Source organism: Ictidomys tridecemlineatus, chromosome 3 (genome assembly GCF_052094955.1).
Source record: "Ictidomys tridecemlineatus isolate mIctTri1 chromosome 3, mIctTri1.hap1, whole genome shotgun sequence".
Taxonomy (NCBI): domain Eukaryota; kingdom Metazoa; phylum Chordata; class Mammalia; order Rodentia; family Sciuridae; genus Ictidomys; species Ictidomys tridecemlineatus.
This window is the reverse complement of record NC_135479.1, coordinates 67,853,867-67,873,757: the sequence shown is the minus strand read 5'-3', so window position 1 is coordinate 67,873,757 and position 19,891 is coordinate 67,853,867. Positions and strand designations below refer to the sequence as shown.

Here is a 19,891-nt window from a genome sequence, read left to right as displayed (position 1 = left end):
CTGAGATTAGGGAGGGGAAAGGGAAGAGGAGGGACAGAAAAGTGGCCATTTCAAAAATAAGTCGCAGTGGCAGAGCAGCGAGGGTTGTATTCAAAGCATAAAGTGGGCCACTGTTACACAGGGACAATGGTCCCCGGCATTAGCACCTGAGATGGTGAGTGGTTGGGGCAGGGGTTGGGGCAGGGGACACTGTGTGGGATTTTGGGTGGGTGCTTCTTCCTCCTCCCCTCCCACTCAGTTCCCTGGGCGCGTAATAGTGTTGGGCCATTGACTGTGCTAATTGGTGAACTAAACCTCTGATTGTGTGCTTTAAATGTAGACAGGTTTTGGTGGTCACAGCCAGGGGCATCTACTAGTAGAAGCAGAATTCTGCTGACATGGAGCTTGCACAGAATGTCCCCAGGGTCTGTGGAGCTGTGGTAGAGAGACCTAGCAAAAAGCTTGCGAGGTTAGGGGCAGCTCGTCCACTTTCAAGTGCTTCCTCAAGTCCTCATGGGTGCCACAGGCCTAGAAAGTGATGTACTTCCCTGAGACTCAGTTTCCCATTTGTCATCCCCTGGGTGAGGACAGTACCCACCTCCTGTGCAGAGTGGGCCAGGGAAGGCCAAATTTTCCAGCCTCTGTCCCTGTGGCGAGAGCTGCCCTGCCTAGTGAGTACCACCACGGCCCCGGCTGGACTCCTGCACACTCTACCTGAACGCCTAGGCAGTCCTTCCAGCCTAGAAGGAGCAGAAGTTGGGTTTGCACCAAAATTTTTGTCTTGTTTTTGCCCTAGGGATTGAACCCAGGGGTGCCTTACCACTGAGCTACACCTCGGGTCATGGTTTTATTTTCTATTTCAGTTTGAAACAGGGTCTTGCTAAGGTGCCCAGGCTGTTGTTGGCCTCCAAGCTCCTGTAATGACAGGAGTGCACCACTACATCTGGCTTGCATCCAAAACCTAAGCCATAAACCCAAGTGATTCTTTTGAGGGCACCTTGACACTAGGTAGCCTGGGCACTTAGAACACTGTGAAAAGCAACCTTCAAGGAGGGTGCCTTGCCCTAGTCTCAGGCAATTCAGCAGCCTCCCCTTTGACCCTGGAGAGGGAGTGCATGCTAACACCACAGAGGGGGAGAAGCTGAGGCCCAGTGACTTGCAGTAGATTGTGGGGACATGGCTAGTAAGGGGTCATGCTACCAGTACCTGCTCTGTGGCCACAATCCTAGGTCACTCTTGGTTTCATTCTTTGAAAGGGCCTGGAACAGCTCTGGGGCCGCCTGTTCTTGGCCTCAGCGAGCCCAGGAACCAGATGAGCTCAGATCACCCCACTTCTCATCTCATTCTCCCCACTGTATGTCTTTCTGTGGCTGAGACTCCTCCATCAGAATCAACTCCAGAGCTTCAGGCCTGTCCTTAACTCAAAACTCCAAGGAGATGGTTTCTAGGGTTCTGGGAGCAGGAGAGATCTGCTGGAAAGCAAGTGTGGGCCTGCCATGGACCTCCTGCCATCTCCCAGGCCCCCTGGCTGCCCCTTGCCCCACCTGGGACCTGCCCTCAGGGAGAGAATCAGTAAGTTTGTGGGCAGAGCCGTCTGTAAGACCACGCTCCTCAGGGAGGCAGAGTGAGGCCCGCAGAGCTTCCCACTGGGGCCCTGGGGTGCAGCTACAAAGACTGTCAGATCCCATTAGTGTCCCCATTGAAGGACAGTCCTGTCTTCTCTCCTGTGTTCATAAGGAGCCTGAGTTCTGAGCTGAGAAGCCCGAAGCTTGGGAGGCTCCGGCCTGAGGCTGTCCAGTGTCTGGTGATGTCTTAAAATCAAACCCTTGTGCCCACCAAACACGCAGGACTCTGACCGTCCTGGGATTGAACTCAGCCCTCTGACCCGAGCAGGTAACCCTGTGGCTGAAAGGTAGGTGGGGCTCCCGTCCTCAAGGGCCCTTGTGAGAAGCGGCCTGGGGCAGGGGGCTGGGCATCGGCTCTGGACGTGACCCCCTCAGCCCCTCAGATGGCTCACATCCCCAGTGGGCTCCCTCAGTGTGCTGATGGACAGGGGCTCCAGCAACACAACACATGGATGAGCTTGGTGACAATACCACTACTGTCCAGTCATATTAATTGGGGTCAAGTCCACGAGTACACAGCTCTGCAACATTGTTCCTGCAAGAGTGTCCCCAGATCAGCTCCTGGAGATGGGGGAGCGGGTTATCCTAGTGGGCTTCCTGGGAGCCATCTGACGAGGTGTGACAACCCAGGGGAGGACAGGCTAGACACGGGTGGCCACTACGGCTGCTGGGAATTGCCAGTGTCCAGCAGCCGCCATCTAGCCATGTCCTCCTGCTCCAGCTTTTCTCAGGGTGACACTGCTGAGCCCTGAGTGTGCTGGGTCTTTCTGAAGTGACAGGACTGCCTCTGAGGTAGACCACCAGGGGCCCTCTTCTCCTGGTGCCAATGCCCATCCTCGTCACCTGCACATCAGAGGGTGTGGCACGAGGGGGGTCCTGGAGGCACCATCCACCAATTGGTCTGTTATTAGCTCCTTCCTCCCGTGTCCCTTGAGGTGGCACGTAGGGCTGGGTGTGGGACAAATGAGGCCTGTAACCTGGTCAGGAAGACATTCAACAGTTGGGCCGGACAGCCCAGAGCATGAGGCAGGGCACTGCCCTGTGGCCAGGATCCCCTGGCTGGGAGCCCTGTGGCAGGGCAGAGCCTGAAGCCTGTTTGGGTCTCTGATCTCTCCTGGCGGGTTGGCCTATTGCAGTCTTCTGTCCCCTCCCGTCCAAGACAGGAGCCACAACAGTCTTACAACCTCTGCATAGAGTCCAACATGTGTCAGGCTGCAGAACTGTGTGCCGCTTTGAAGGAACTCAGGTCCTGGGGGCCAGGAGGGTTCTCTTGCCCCCAAGGGCTTGCCGGGTGAGACCACCCGAGGTAAGAGGCTCTCCGCAGCCCTGGAGAGGGGGCTTGAGCACCACTCTCCCTTCCCCCACTAGTGCAGGCTCTGGACAGCAGCCCTCTCTCCTGTTTCAGTGCCCTTCTTAGGTGATGTGACCGTGGGGTCGGGAGCCACAGACTAGCCATTCTCAGGGCCTTGGCATCCCTCATCTGAGGAATTTAATTAGTACCTTTTAATCATTTATTCTAAATGGATGGATATTTGCTGCTAACATCCAAACACTTGCACACTTTATAAATAACTCAGCCCTAATTTGGAAGAAAGACAGGCTTTGATAAAAATTAGCCTGGGGACAAATGGCTTATTTACTTGGGACTTGGACACACATAGCCGGGGGAGTGCTGACTGTCACCTGCTGGGTGACTGCCTGGGTTAAAGGTTCTGCAGTTAGTGGGGACAATAAGGTCAAAGCTGCTCATACAGAGGGGTGGCCAAGGGGAGAACAGGGCATGTGTGCAGAGTGAGAGTTGCATTGACCAGAAGCCCGCCTGGCCTGGCTGGTAGCCATGAGACTGAGGACAGAGCAGCTGACCAGGGGTGGCAGGGAGGACCTGACACACAGGCAGGAGAGCACTACAGCAAGGTGCCCATGTTCTAGCCCCGACTCTGGCAAGACTTTCAGTCTGGGATGGTTAGAACGTACTCCTCCTGTGGAACAAGAGTCAGAGACAGGACCTGTTGGATTTTATGGAACTCTACAGATTCCCAGACCCTTCTTAGAGTGTCTAGAATCCAGCCAAACAGCAGACCAATGGGGAGGGTTCCAGTCAGAGGACGTGGGACTGGAGGGTGTGTGAGGGTTGGACGATGGCCGAAAACAGACCCAAAGTTCTGATGTGCTCCCTGCTCTTCTGTTTGCTCAGGACTCTCCTCAAAGCATGGCCAGCCTTCTGGGAAGATGGAGATGCCACAGACCCCTGCCAGGCGTCACCAGCTAAGTGGACGCTGGGAATATGGGAACCACTAAGTGGCTGTAGATGTTGGCTGCTTTCCACCACTGGGTCCACGAGACTCGACAAAACAACTTAGAGGAGGAAAGGTCTGAAACCTGGAGTTTCAGAGGGTCAGTCGATGGTAGGGCTGTCCATGGCTCTGGGCCCAAGATGAGGCTGGTGGAGGGCAGGATGCAGGAAAGCAGCTCAAAACCTGGCACCAGACAGCAGAGAGAGCTGTGCTCAGCAGGGACAAAATGTAAATCCCAATGTCACACCCCCAGTGACCCACCTTCTTCAGTCCCACCCTGCTTGTCAACGGTCACCACCTAGACATCCAGCTAGGGGATCATCCACTGATCAGGTCATTTCTTGTAATCTAATCATTTAATCTCTGAACGCGTTCACATGTCTCACACATGAGCTTTCGGGGGCCCCTTGTATTCATACCATTACATGACACAGGTGCCATAAATGTTTTCATTTTAAGATAAAATACATAGTGGTCATGTTACTTTGTCACTATATAGTGAGGGACAAACCATTTTGTTAGACCCCTGGCCCTGCTCTTACAATTCTGACTCTCCCTCATAAGCCACACTTTATCACTTAGTCTTGTATTTCTGGTTTGGTTTCTTGGAGGTGGACTGGAAATTTGAGATCATATATAAAACCATCTCAGTTAGAGTCCTTCCAGGTTCAAGTGATTTATTTTCCATCTTTTATGGCTGACTTGCCCAACCTGGTTCAGGTGCTACATGTTTAAACTTGCCTCATCCCGTTCTTCCTGAAGCAGCCTCTGTGGTTCCCAGAGCAGCGTCTCTGCAGACAGGCTTGGGAGGTGTTTAGTCAGGCACCTGAGCACAGCAAGGCTGGGATCAAACCCCGTGGCCTCCTGGTGAGAGGATTCCTAACAAAGCACCCCCAACTGGTGCATGAAATAATGGAAATATTTCCCTCCTTTTTCTGGGGTCAGAAGTCCAACTTCAGGTGTGGGCAGGTGGAGCCTCTGGAGCTCTGAGGAGCCCTACTCCTGTCTCAGGGCCTGCAGGTGGCTTGGAGCAGTCCTTTAGCTGTGTGGCTGAGGAGGCTGGCCTCCACTCTGTTCGCACCTGCATGTGGCCTCTCCCTGTGCGCCTGCCCCCTGTTTCTGTCCTCCTCTCCCAAGGACCGTGGTCATGCTGGAGGGAGGCCCATCCCCTCTGGTAGATGTCTCAGCCTAACAGGGCTTCACCTGCAAAGACCTGATATCCAGGTGAGGACACCTTTGCAGGGTCTGGAGGCTGGGATATCACCACAATATTTGGGGACACAGTTCAACCCACAACAGCACGCTGTGCTTCCTGGGGGGACCAGGAGGGTACTGGATTCCACTAGGGTGCTGAAGAGGGCTCTCTGCAGGAGGCTGGCCCCATGCTTGGTTAAGGGTGGAACCCTCAAAAGCGCTTCAACCTCCATTGGTTAGGCCACTGGAACCCGTGGCCTGCAGCAGGTTAATGGGGTATTTTTCATACCAGAAGGACCGTGGCCTCAGGCTGGGGTGAGGGAGGTGGTTTCAGTGGCTTGGGCTGGAGTAGGAGCCCTGTTCTGACAGGAAGCAGCTGAAGGGTGGGGTGCAGAGCCAAGGAAGCCCACGGCCCAGGGCGTCCTGGTGGCTAGAATGGACAGATACATGTCAGAATCCCATCAATTTTCCCTGGAGGTGGTGGCTACAGGACATGGACCGAGCCAGGCGTCCTCCCACCTCTCCTGTCCCATTTTATTCCATCACACATGTGCACACTCACAGGCTCCACTGCACATGTGAATACCTCAAGTACCCGAAACTGAGAGTAGAACATTCCCTGAGGGCAGTGAAAACTGGTCCTCGGGGTCCCCAGGGTGGATGGGCTGGTCCTGAGGGGGGCCGGGCAGGGCATCCTTGCTGCAGTGGGAGCTGAGCTCAGGCCTGCGCAGGAGAGAGCAGGGTAATGAAGTGATAAATTACACACTGGGAAGCATATAAAATATGCCGAATTCGAAGGAACGTTAAAGCAAGTGTGTTTAAAGTATTTCAGGAGATAAAGGGAAGAAGAACACCATAAACCAAGAATATGACATTATGAAGAAAAGACAGCAGGGTGACATGGGGTGGAGGGGAATGAAGCAGGAACACAGCAAGGCAACAGCCGAGCAGGAGCAGCAGGACAGGTGACAGAACCCAGAACGTGACCGAGGCAGACTTCCTAAAGTCATCCACCCAATAGGAAGCCCGGAGGAGAGGTTGAGCCTCGTAAGAGGCAACACTTGAAGCCCAGGGCTTGGAATCTTCCAGATCTCATGAAAGACTCAGACAGATGGGAAAGCCAGTCTTTCAAAAGCAGGATAAATAAAAACAACCCCACACCCCGAGGACACATTCCACCTCATGTTTGGTGATGTCAATTCAAAGACAGAAATCTCAGCTGCCACCAGAGAGGAAACAGACAGTGCAGATGCCACTGGGAGGGAGCTGGCAGATCCTTTGGAAGATAATTTGGTCCAACAGACACAAATCCACTTTAAAAATCCACAAACTCACTTACTTGTTGTTTCCACTTGTGGAAAACATTCTAAGGAAGCGGTAATTGACGTGCTGAAGACGGCCGTTCACTCCTGGTTGCAGTGGCCAGTGTAAGGGGAAATCTAAATCATTTCTAAATATCAAATATACACAAACCATGGTGCTGACCCGAGCCAAGGTGACCCAGTCATGTCAACCAGGCTGAAAGGGGTGCGTATGATGGACGAGGAGAGAGGGACTGGAATATCATCAACTCTTCTCTGCCTGAATTCCAGGTGTTCCCATGTGTGTATGTGTGTGAGTATGTGTGCTCATCCATGCATGTGTGGGGCTGGGATTTGATGGACACTCCAGAGTCCTTCTCTGGGTAGCAGGTCGCTTGAATCTGTTATGCATGTGGGTTGGCATCACGTGCCGCCGCCATCATCAACCCTATTACATTGTTCTGACATGTCACTCCCCAGCCCCACCAAGCTCCAATAAGCCCAACCACTACAGCAGTAGACACTCCTGACTCCAATCGCCGGGCTCAGGTGTTCACTGTGCCACCTTATCTGGGTCACTGTGCCTGCTGTACCTGGAGCAGGTCCCTTAAGCAGTGTCAGCCTGATTCCTGTGACAGGGGCCTGGTGGCTCCAGCACTCCTGTGGCTGCCAGGGAGCTCTGGCGGGACAGCCCAAGCCAGGCACACTGTTGGTGCCTGAGAGAGTGACTAGGGAGGCCAGCGTACCCCGGCTATGCGCCTCACCAGCCACCTCCCGGGTCCTGTGAAGCCAACCTCACAGAGCCTCTGCCTCAGAAAGGACCAGGAAGGGCCACTCACAGATGAGGGAGGAGGAGAGAGGCCTGGAGAGATGGCCAAGGAGGGCCCAGTGTGCAGAAGCCAGATGGGGACGCGGGTTCCATGTGAGTTGAGCGCTCATCAGAGACCCACTTGGTGAGAGGCCTCGAAACAGATCATTTTCTGAAGACGTAACTCTGAGTGGTCACAGGGACAGTGTGGTGGACAGTGTGTCACGTCCTAGGCCATGATCCCTAGGCCATGTGGGGCTCAGAGCCTGTCCAAAGCAGCAATGGTACATGCCCATGCCTGAATCCCCTGTCAGCCAGCAGCTGAGGAGTCTGGGGAACAGGGAGGCTTCAGGCCCCAGGCCCTGCAGATGCCTTGGCAGGGCCCAGCGTGTCCCTCTTCAGGAGGGCCCCTCCTCTCGGGGCACCTGGCAGGCCCACATGCATGCTTGCCATCCTCCTTCCTGAAGGACAGCCCTGAGCCCAGAGTGAGTAGTAATCAGGTGGGCAATCTGCTGAGGACAGTGATGGGGGAGGGCTAGTCCTGGCTTCATCCCCTGTGGCTCTCCAGGCACCTGGCCACCTGGCCATGGCCCCCTGCTAAGGGCCTGCACCAGGTCGAACAGGAAACTCCACTGAGCTGTGGGTTGAAGAAAACCAGTGTTTGTCTCTCTACTGAAGCAGGGAGCCCAGAGGCAGGCCCCTGGAAACTGTCCAACCCTGGCTAGAGGGAGCCCGGAGGACACAGCTTCCTTGAAATCTCAGCCCCAGATGTCCACTCTCAGCCGCAGCCAGGGACCTCCGCACGGTGTCTGTGGTCATGCCAGAGCAGGGAGAGGACAGGGGCAGAAGGCACAGTGGAATGATCCTGTCCCTGTCAGGAGCTGGAGTGGGCTGAATGATGGAGCCCAGAGGCACCACATCCCAACCCCGGAGCCTTAGATGTGGCCTTGCGGAACTCGGCTGTTGCATACGGTGCCAGTGTAGGATCTCGAGACGAGGACACTACAGGTGAGCCCCAAACACCATCAGAAGTGTCCTCAGGAGAGGGAGAAGAAGCAGGCAGAGTGGCCACTGGGCAGGTGGAGATGGGCCATGTGGCCACGGGAACTGTACAAACCACCAGCCACTGGGGGCATGGGATAGCCCTGGAGCCTTCAGAAATGTGGCCCTGCCAACACCTTGATTTCTGCCCAGTGGGGCTGATTTGGGGATTCTGGCCTCCAGAACCTGAGGATGAACTGTAGCTGGCCGCCGCCCAGTGGCAGTCCTTCCTTACATCAGCCCGGCAGCCCCTACCATCTCCACTGAAGCCCTACAGCGGCTGCTGCTCAGTCCAGCTCACAGTGTGTCAGGGGATCACTCCAGCTGCCAGGGAGGCTGCCATGGGCTGGCACTTTTAGCTGACTCTATGATACCTTAGTAAAGTTTGGGTTGTGTTAAGACCAGAGCAGGGCGCAGTGGGTCTGGCAGACAACGAGCAGCCTCTGCTGTGTGACCAGAGCTCTGGGGTCTTCTGAGAAGAGAGGGCTGCGGAACTGGTGCAGAGAGGACCGAGAGGGGGGCCACTCTTCTGGCCTCAGTGCAGAGTAGGTGCTTGACCAGGGAAGGTGGTGAACTGTCCTTCCAGCCACCGACCCTGCCTCTGTGGAAGGTGTCTTTTCCTGGTTGCTTGACAACTTAAGTGAGCTTTGGGCCTTGTGTTTGTTCTGTAGGGTCTCTCTGAGCACAAATCCCTTGGTTGAGGGGGTGGGGCTGGTGCGATGATCGCCCATGACTGGCAACCAGGATGATGGGAGGGATGAGGACATGGGCTCTCACAGGGAAGGAATGGGAGGAAAGCCGCTTATCTCCACCAGACTCGGAATAGCAGGAACGAGCAGCCCTGTGCTGGGCCGCCTCCGCCTGACCCAAGGCTGGACCTTCATGGTGGTTGGATCCTGAATCGCAGGCAGGTTGCACCCCAGCAAAGGGTGAATCGGGGTGGGGCAAGGCTCCCTGGGCCCCCACCAGGGCCTCGGTGGTCCTAGAGGCAGGGATATGCAGGCTGCCTCTCTGCTCTGCTGTGGCCCCTTGTTCTAGAGTGTGTTACCATGGCGCCAGGGCAGGGCACAGGCAGGGCACCTCAGGAAGCAGGGGACAGTTTCTGGGGAGCACGGAAGGAGTCAAGGCACATGCTAGAGAGCTGGGAGGATGGCGTTGGGTCTGCTGAATCCTGAGAGGGAGGCACTGGGGAGGTTGATGGGCCCCCGTTAGGCCACTCAAGGTGCTAACGACTGGCCCTGAGGCCTGGACAGGCCCCAGCTCTCTTGAGGATTCATTTCCGTGGTGTAGATTTACTTCTCAAGGGGCCAAGAAAGAAGTCCCATTCACAGGTTTCCTAGTCAAAGCTAAGGTGGAGGTAGGGTGGGGCCCAGAGGCAGGAAGGCCCCCAGTTCAGCCCAGCTCCAGGGAGCCCCCGAGGCTATCCTGGGTGAAGAAAGGGGAGTAGAGAGCCAGCTCCTCTAGGCCCAGGTGGGATAGAGGGAGACAGAGGGAGAAAGGCAGCCAGGGTGGGGCGGTGAGGCCTAGAAGCCATGGGCAAGGGGCAGGTGGGGCAGGGGACCCTGTGCTTGTGCCCACTGATGTTCAGGTCACTGCTACTGCCTTCGGGCCTCTGCCATAACACTGGGTGGGCCCAATCATGGTGAGAGGTCATGATGAGGCCCATCAGGGAAGGGGGATGCCTCGGTCTCCCACAGAGCCCATGAGGCCAGGAGGAGACCAGGAATCCTGCCCATAGAGGTGCCCTGGGTGTGGCCACTGGGGACTCAGGAGGACAGGTGGAAGGGACAGGAGACACCTGCACCTCCTGGTGGTCCCCAGGTGTACCCTGGGAAGTCATGTGGCTGTAGTGAAAGCCAGGCTGGGACTGAGTGAATCAGAAGGACCTGGTGGGTCCAATCTGCTGGCAGCCTCTGCCTGAGGGGCTCTAGGGACAGTGGCCTGGTCAGCTGAGGATGCTTTTGCTGTGAAGTCCAGCCTCTTGGCAGGAGAAGGCTCTGCTCAGCCCGAGTCCTTCTCCCCAAATTCAGGAGCCCAGGAGCTGGAGATGCTGCCTCTGAAACAGGAAGAGGGGCCTTCGTACCTGTCTTCCTAGTCCTTAAGCCACTGGTCAGTTGGGGCTTGGCTTCAAGGTTAGACTTTGACCTTCATGAGGCAACTTGCCCCAGCTGACCTGTCATGCTGTGGGAGTCTCCTAGGACTGCTGGTGATCAGGAGGAGAGTCAAGATGAGTGGAAGAGTAGAGCCGGTTCCCACGGGAGGGTTCAACGTGGGATGTTTCAACTTCACGGTGGCACAAGAGCTGCCTTTTCCAAGGTGACCTGCCCAAGACAGCCAATATTTTATGAAAAAATAGGGTTAGGGTTGGGCGCTGCTGGCAGCTGTGGGTGGCTGTGAGTGGCTGTGTTGAAGGCAGGCGAGGTTGGGCCAGGATCTTCACAGGTGAGCTGCATCACACACGTGTCCCACTAAAGTGGGCTTGTCAGGATGCTGCCACCCTGAGTCAAGCAGAATGACCTGGACTGAGTTAACTGAGTCCACTCCATTTCCTCGGCTGAGGACCTTGCTGCTATCCTGGACCACATCTCCAACTGCTGCCGGCTGCATCCCCCAGTCAGCTACTGCGAGATCTGAGAATGTCATCAACCACTTAGTGCTCCAGCCGTGTCTGTGGGCAGCCTGGGAGGTGAAGGGTCCACAGGCAGCACCAGCAGGCGGGTCAGCAGGTGGGTCAGCAGGAGGGGTGTTATGGTTTAGATGTGAGGTGTCCCCGAAAGCTCACGTGAGACAATGCAAGAAAGTTTGGAGGAGACATGTTCGGGTTACAGCCCATGGGATTAACCCAGTGGTGGGGTGTGGCTGTGGAGGTAGGGACTGGGGCATGTCTTTGAGTACATGTTTGTGGCTCTCTCTGCTTTTTGATCACCCTGATGTCAGCTGCTTCCCTGGGCCACACACTCTGCCATGACATTCACCCTCACCTCGAGCCCCTAGGAATGGAGCAAGCCTTCTATGGATTAAGGCCTGTGAATCTGTGAGCCCTCAAATAAACTTTTCCTCCTCTACAGTTTTTCTGGTCAAATTCTTTAGTCACAGCAGTGAAAAAGCTGACCGAAAGAAGGGGTCAGCAGCAGAGGTCAGCAGGAGCGGTCAGCATGAGAGATCAGGAGGGGTCTGTAGGAGGGGTCTTCAGGAGAGATCATCAGGTGGGGTCTGCAAGAGGGGTCAGCAGGAGGGGTCATCAGGTGGGGTCTGCAGGAGGGGTCAGCAGCAGAGCTCAGCAGGAGGGGTCAGCAGGGGCTGCCTCATCAGGAGACTAGACCAATAGTGCTGGAGTGCTGCTTCTGCCCTGAAGTGTTTATCCAAGGTGAAGTACTGTCCCAGGATTCAGCACCTGTCGGGGCTGGGCAAGGATAGAGGGGGTCTTCCTGGCTTTGGCTTTGCCCTGTGCCGAGTCCAGGACAGAGAACGTGCTCTCACTTGGGAAAAACCTCCCACTTAGACCAGTTTTTCTGGTCACCCCACTGACTTAGGAAAGCAGGTGTCTAACCCCAGCCTCACTGTGCCTAGGCCTGGCCTCAGGTGTCCTGTCTGCCTGACCCGCCCTTGCAGGGGCTCCTTGCTAACACACGTGTGGCCTTGGCTCTGCGCGGGTCTCCTGTGTGCTTTGCATGTACTGGTGGGGTCCTTAATCAGTCTTGTCATGTGGGCAGCATGTGGAGAAACCAAGGACAAGAGAGGTTAAGGGACTTGACTGAGGTCCCACAGCACTAGGTGACAGAGCCAGGATCCAGACCCTGGCAAACTGCCTCCCTCTGCTGTCCTCCCCTAGAGCCCTTGGGCTGAATTTCCCTGCCAGGACCCTGGCTGCCCCAGGACTCACAGGACAGTGCCCGCTTGACACTTCCCTCCTGCCAGTCACTCTGCTAGCCCTCAAGCCTCAGTCACTGCTGCCTGCAGCTGTCTCTGACCCCTCTTCAGTCTGGAGCACGTCCTGGCTCTTGCTTCCCAGGTGTCTGGCCACATGCCCTCTGCAAACCTGTTCCTCGCAGGGGCAAGTGGCTCAGCCTTGTGCTTTCCCTTTAAGCTGATCTAACCTGGGCTCACACTGGGCCTCTCTCAGTCTTGAAGAGCAGCTTGCCCTTCCCGTCTTCTTCTCCTGGTGTCTGCCTGGCGCTTTTCCTCCGCCACACCTGGCTTCTGGAACCCTGTGTTCTGCATCCCAATTGCACCAGTCTCCTGTCACCTTCCTCCTCCCACAGCTGCTGTTCCCAGGGGAATTCCAATGTATAGGTTCAGGCTATGCCATTCCCTCTGTGCCCAGAGACAGAAGGTCCCTGTGCAGGCGTTTTGGTCACCATCTCCTCAGCCCCTGATGAGCAGTGGGCCCCTGTCCTCTCATCACAGGAATGGGCTCATGACCTCTCAGCCAGCCTCAAGCAAGACCCTGCATTCTGCCCCAGTTGCCAGATCCAGGGCCTTGGGAATCAAAAGTCAGGATCAGAATTTATGTTACTAATGACTCAGGGTCACCGGGAGACCCTCTGCTGGGGTGACTGGTAAGTACCCCACAGTACAGGGTTCAATTTCAGGCCTTTCACAGCTGCTTCTCTTGGCCTTGAAGGCAATTGAAAATGAGGGGAGAGAGAGGGAGAAAGGGGAGGAGAAGAGAGCTGGGCGGAGGGACGACAGGGAGGGAGGGGTGCTCTGGCCAGCTGATCAGTCCCTGCCCATGGTGCTGGACCCTGACCCCTTGAGGTGGAACCTTTTCCCAGCTTTTGGCACCAACAGAACCCAGTGACTTCAGCAGTTTTGAGATCTGCCTCCTTTGCCAGCTTGCCTGCTGGAGAGATGGTTAAAAGCAGCCAGAACTTGGTTCTGTTCCCTTAAAGCCCATGCACCCAAGACTCCATTCTCCAAGGTGGGCCTGCAAAAATGGCACATCAGCTATCCATTGGCCCAGGCTGTGCTTGCTATAAAAAGCACAGGCCCCAGGGTGTACCTTCAGAGCCACAGTGACGGGCCAAGGCACCATCCCGCAGAGCCCAGAGTGCTCACCCCAGACCCTGTGGCCCACCGGGCTGCACCTGTGTCCCCTGATGCAGGATGCCACGGGTTCCCCAGAGTAGAAAACCAGGAGTGCAGTGGGTGCCAAGGCCTCTGGTCACCTGCTCAGGCCCGCACTCCAGGATCTCCATGGAGCCTGTGCCTCCAGCTTCCCGTCTTAGTCTCACATATTCCTGAATTTGACTTCACTTCTGTGGGCTGTTGGAGGAAGTGACCATGGCCCTCTCTTGGGGACATGTTGTTCTCCCTGGCCTCCAACCTAGAGCTGTGCCCCTGAGTGCACCACTCCGGGAGGGGGTCAGGACATCCCTTTGGAGGCTGAGTGAAGGCAGGATACCTCGTCCACATGCTCTTCTGTGCTGGGCTGAATCGTGTCCCCATTGGATGCCCACATCCCTGGCACCTGTGAGCTTGTCACCTCACAGGCAGAGACTGAAAGTGGAGTTAAGTCCAGGAGCCTGAGATGGGGAGGTCACCCTGGATCACCCTGTGGGCCCAAATATCCCCAGGGTCCTTCTAAGAGTGGCATAGGAGGATCACAGCCTGGGAAGTTGTGCAGATGGGGATGAGGTCCCAGAGCTGGGGATGGGTCAAAGGGTGCAGGCAGCCTCTAGAAGCTGCAAAAGGCAAAGGAATTCCAGCCCTCCCCACAGAGCCTTGGGTCCTGCTGGCTCACCTTGAATTTCTGCTTTCCAGAACTGTAAGATAATAAATCTGTGTGGACTGAAGTCTTGTCATTTACAGTAATTTGTTCTGGCAGGGCTGAGACATCTAGGGACAGGACTCCCATGAAGGTTCCCCCAGCTCTGTCTTTGGGCTCCACCACTGTGCACATGTATCAAGTTGCCTAGGGGACAGAGATGCCAGGCCTGTCCTGCTACCACAGCTGTCCCTGGGGTTTTCCAAGCCTGGAGGTCTCCTCTGCACAGCATCCTGCCCCAGGACTGCATCTGACCTGGGGGCAGGCAAGGAGGAGGTACTATGTCCTCCCTATCCTCGTGTCCCAGCAGCTTGTCCTGTTGCCACTGTCCTTCAACATGGGAAGAACACAGCCTGTGTGAGTGAGTGCTCTAGAAACACCCCAGGTCCCAAAGACGTGCCCCGACCACCCTGGAGATGAACCCTTGGGCATTGCTTGAATCCTTTTCTACAAACAAGCAACTCTGATGAACAATGGAAGGGGAGGCTCCACGGTCCCATCTGGGCTGTTGTTTTGCAGGCCTGTGACCTGCTGGGAGAACTGGCTGTGGACATGTGCAAGGAACTCCTGGGCAAAATGGGCCAAGCTGGTCACCTTATGTAGTTAATACAGATGAAGAAACAGATGATCAGAGAAGCCTCCAGCCACCTGATTCCTAAGTGTGGGCTGCTCATGGTGTCTCTTGGCTGAAGTGACTACATTATCCTGTGGCCACTGGACCATGTGTATGTCTTTTGGAGCTGGGCAGTGTGGCAGGGCTTTGGTGTGGTGGACTTAGAGGGTGCTTTGCCTAGGGGCAGGTGTGGTTACTTGGCTGAGTGCCCTACACTGTGGTCATGGTGGGCTGGTTCTTGGCCATCAGTGGGTTTGCTTTGTGTCCTGGGCTGTTGCCCTTCAGCTCTTGGTGTCCTTTTCTTTGCCAAAGGTGCCGGGCAGCATGAACTTTGCTTGGGAGACCTGGGCTGGCTCTCAAATGAGAGTCTAGGTCGGGATGGCCTGTGGCATGGCTACAAGCTCTGCAGGACACGGCACCAACTGGAGCCCTAATTAATGTTTGCTTTATGATGTTCCAGGGAATGATTGCTCAATGAGATAATGCAAATAGGATTTATAAAAAGCTCATGTTCAATTTAAACAGCAGCACAGCAGATGCGCAGCGGCGTGGCCTGCTAGAAGCCACTGTAACCTTCCTGAATCTGGGTTTGTAATACTCCATTTGCTGTAGAGAGTGCCCTGGGGCCCCGCCTGAGCCTCCCAGAGAACACAGGTCAGGGAGCCCTGCAGGTGGCGCTCACCTGAGATGCGGTCATCAGGAGGCTGGAGGCCCCTCAGCAGCCTCTGGTTACAAGGCAGCAGGGCTTGCTGGGTGGGACAGAGGGATCCCTGGATTCAGATCTGGATGCCAGAGTGAGGACTAGAGTGTCACCTCCGAAGGAGCTGGTAGCCCAGCCCAGGGCAGAGAGGGGGTTCCTGTTCCCTGAGGATTTCTGTATGAATGTTCTGCTGTGGAGATTGCAAACCCCAGACATAGACTGTGCCTCGTGACTCGGGGATCAGAGGGCCAGAGTGGGTCCGTGGCTGGAGTGTCTGGAGCGTTGACAGGGGCTCCTTCTGCAGCTCCAGGGCTGCCCATCACCTGCCTTTTCCAGTGGCCCCCCGTGGTCCTGGCTCATGGCTTCTGCCTCTCCTGGAGGCCTTGGTGGCCTCTCCTCCTGCTACTTCTCCTGTTCTGACTCGCCTGCCCTTTCTATCTCCAGGTAGCCTTGTGATCACTGGGCCCACCTTGTCTTCCATAGTCCCTCAGTTTAAGGTTAGTTGTTTCAAGGTCAGCCGGTTCAAGGTCAGCTGGTTTCTAACCTTAATTCCCTTTGCATCCTGAAGCCCCCCATAGTGGAGCCGGACAACCTCTCGGGTTTTGAGGCTTATGATGTGAATATTTGGGGCTCATTGTTCTGCTGACCATGATGCCAATGTTCTGCCTCAGAACAATGATGCTCTTTGGGACACTTGCTTTTCTATTTATCTTTTAATTTTGAAGAGAAGATGAACAGAAGGAGCTGGGACCTGCCAACCTGGGGTTTGGTCACTGCTCAGGCCTGGTCTGCGCTGCTTAGCCTCTGGGCTTCAGGTGGCTGCTCCTTCAACAAGAACCAAGTCCTTTGTCCTGTCTGCCCCGCAGTGTCACCTGGGGGTGAGGGACAGATTAAAGACAAGGAAATGCCACAACACAAAATTTCATTAAATAAATCAAAACAACATAGCAATCAAAAGAGATGATTACTCAGCATGCAATGACTTTCAGATACTGTTGTTTTCCTGAAACAATGTTTTATCCTCTTAAATAACATTATTCTTTTAATTCAGAGACTTGGTTTCATGTGTAATACAGAATTAAATGGGTGCAGTTGAGTCAATTTTCTCGAAGTAGTTTCTTACTAGTTTTAAACTGACACCAGAATGTGCATGTAAGCCAGCTGTATTGGTGCATGCCTGTAATCCCAATGATTCACGAGGCTAAGGCAGGAGGACCCCAAGTTTGCGGCCATTCTCAGCAATTTTACAAGACCCTGTTTCATAATAAAAAGAAAAAATAGCTGGGGATATGGCTCAGTGGGTAAAGTGTCCCTAGCTTTATTCTTTAGTATATCTTTAAAAATGAGGTAACTGGAACTGATTGAGTACCCTCTCATGAGAAACAGAAAACCAGAAATTTTGGTTGGCCATGTCTACAACATTTTCCTACAAAGTTTGCTATAAACATAAGATGTGTGGAGAAGTAATTGACTGACATACTGCTTGAGACATCCAGATATCTATTCATGATCTTCTGCAGCCCCTGTCCAGTGTCTACTGTACTCCAGTCTAACAGATTGATGAAATTGGAGATTATTAATAAATTAATAAACTCCAGTCTAACAGAATGGAGAAACTGGAGATTACAGAAATTGTAGATTATTAATAAATTAATAAAATGAACTCCTTCAGGGATCACCTGCTTTGCATATTGTGCTTCAGGATAATGAATTCTGGTGAAGTTTTCTTACTTACTGTTTTACTTGTTAGTTTTTTGTTTCCAGTGAAAATCTTTGTGTTACATTCAATCTTTTTTTCTTCAGTCCTTTTGGTGAAATGAACTGAGCATTCCTTTTGGACCATAATAAATTACATTTAATAATGATTTTTAATGTTTATTGGCTACCATAGGTTTATTTATACTTTTCAAGTTGAATTCATAAAAGAGATCAGTCCTCTTCCTTTCCTTTGCTCAATTTTTTAAGCAACCTCATTACTTTCTCCTACTCCCTAGTTAACACCAAATACTTCTTTCATTACTTCCCTTATTCCTCTAAAGTCAGCTGTGACAGGTGGTATGATGTGATGTGAAATAAATCAGCACTGAGAGTCAGTGTTTTGACTATCATCCATTAGACTTAAAATAGGACCACTACACAAAATTTCATTAAGTAAAACATATTTCAAAAGTTTATTGTTCAAATATTGTATTTGGTAATTATAGCAAAATTAATAAATTTTGAAGCATATTTTGTATTTCTTTTATTTTCTTCATATTTTTTAGCTTTGCTTTATAGACTTAAGTAAGAATGATGGTTTACTTCTTCACTATATGATGTTTTTCCCCCAGGGAAAGGAATAAGCCTTAATTGACATCAGCAAATAACCTGTAATTCCTGAAGTTAATGAATAGCTTGGGCAATTTTATTTTTAATTCATCTCAAGTAAACTTTGCTTGATGATTTCTAATGTATTGTATATATATATTTAGTGAATTTTAATTTTAAATTTGCTAAAACTCACACATAAGTATCACTGCATGGAAAAATAAGAATTTGTAAATCATACAAGTAATAGCAATGCATACCAAACTTTCCAGCATACCAGATAGTAAAATAAGTGTGCCATCTACCTTAAAAATGAATTAAAGTTATTCTAATCTTATAAAATTGTCACTTTAGTGTTTTTTAATATTATGGTTTGTAAGATCTAAATAAGAAATATATAGTAAAAATTTCCTTTGTATTAGTTATTCTATAAAGATTTATTGCATTAAAATTTTGTGAAAACATAACAGTTATGAGACTTTCTTATGGGCTTACATGTCCAAAGGTAGAATAATGTTCACAAGCTTACAATCATCAAAACCAGAAGTGATCAATGTTTTAACACAATTGCATAAAATTTTCTGATGTATCCTTTGGATTAAATTTATCATAAAATACCACTTTGTTATTATAAACTGTTTCAGTTCTGTGTAGATGCAGATTTATTTACAATTGTAGAATTATTTGCAATACTTGCAAAATAGAATTTCACATTGTATTATTCAGCTTTCCATTACTATAAAAAATGATCAAGAGAGTCGACTTGTAAAGAAACAATGCTTATTTTAACTCACAGTTTTAGAGTCTCTGGTCAATTGGCTCTGTTGCTTTTGTGCAAATGGTAAGGTGACACACCATGGGCAGCAGTAGACATAGAGTAAAACCAATCACCCCATAGCCAACTAATAAGAGTGAGAAGAGGCTAAGGTCCTACAATCTACTCTTAGGGAAAAAGTCCCAGTCTCTAAAGTTCCAATACTTCCCAATAGTGCTATGCTAAGGGCTAAACCTTTAATACATGGTTGTTCCTTTGAACATTCAAGATCCAAAGTCTCATACACGGTTATATTATTGGACTCATTATGTTCTTTCCTAGAGATTACATATTCTATTGATTTCACAGTCCTTTGAATAATGTGCTTTATGGATTGGCTCATTTGTATGCCCTGAACATATTTTATTCATATGTATTTTAGTTCCAAAGAAAAGAATTCAGTTGAGTGATTTGTGGTTTTATAAATTTTTTTTCCTTTCTTTTTTAAATAGGCCTTTAGTGAGTTTGAGATTGAACAGCATCAAGAATGTGTTTATGATCACTTAGAAGTATTTGATGGAGAAACAGAAAAGTCCCCAATTCTTGGACGACTATGTGGCAACAAGATACCAGATCCCCTTGTGGCTACTGGAAATAAAATGTTTGTTCGGTTTATTTCTGATGCATCTGTTCAGAGAAAAGGCTTTCAAGCAACACATTCTACAGGTCAGCAAATTAGGGTTGTGCTTCTCTTGTCTGACAAAGACCCAGGTTTCTTTTCTGGTGAATATGTGTATTTCATTAATAGGACTGTAAATGAATCTCCAAGCAGAGCACAGAAAAATTTCAAAGTACTATGTGAATTTTTTGCAAGACTCACTCAGTACCCTACTTAAATATCTTAGAAGAAAAAAATGTTTAGTTTTATTTGTGATTAATATAATACAGTCAAGTAGAACTAACTCTGTTGTGGAGTTGGTGATCAGATTCCTTCCTGAAATAGTTGGACCTCCTACTTTTGTTATGTTCTCAATAAAATACTTGCCAATCAGTAAAAAAAAATAAATTAAATATTTGTATAATGAACTTCGTGTTAAATTTAGTAATTTGACTCATGTGTTACTGCTAACAGAAATCTGTAGTTTGGTATTGAAAATTCATATAGTGCCTAATAACACACCAGTTTAGCTACTTTTGCATTAATATGTTTTTGTAAATAAGTATGGGATTATCTCTGTTTGATGAAGTCCATTTTTTTTTCTTTTATTTGTTACACAACATGATTTCCTTCCTAATTCTAAACTCATAATTTGAGTTTCAGAGATTGAATTTCAACTGTATTTTTCTTAAGAGAAAAATAGAAATTTGAGGCAACAGTTTATAATAAAATTGCTTGTGGTGTGAATACAATATAATTATATGCTTCAGAAATTGTCTAGGGAATATCCTTTATTTTCATTCAGTTTGACAAAAAGATTTTTCTTTAAATTGTAGCTATTTCCTAAAGT

General features: G+C 51.2%; 1 long non-coding RNA gene across 8 annotated transcripts in view; it reads left to right on the top strand.

Moving 5' to 3' along the window:
* LOC144376217 (uncharacterized) overlaps positions 1-19,469 on the top strand; it is a 101,880-nt gene extending 82,411 nt beyond the window's left edge. For 5 of the 8 annotated variants that reach the window (XR_013436453.1, XR_013436452.1, XR_013436448.1 and 2 more), the window contains 2 exons: positions 1,717-1,872; positions 3,799-11,307. This is a non-coding gene — a long non-coding RNA (uncharacterized LOC144376217). Of the gene's footprint in view, positions 1-1,716; positions 1,873-3,798; positions 11,308-18,895 lie in introns of those variants that run through there. The other 3 variants (XR_013436450.1, XR_013436454.1, XR_013436451.1) reach the window with 3 other exon arrangements.
* Positions 19,470-19,891: the final 422 nt, after the last annotated feature.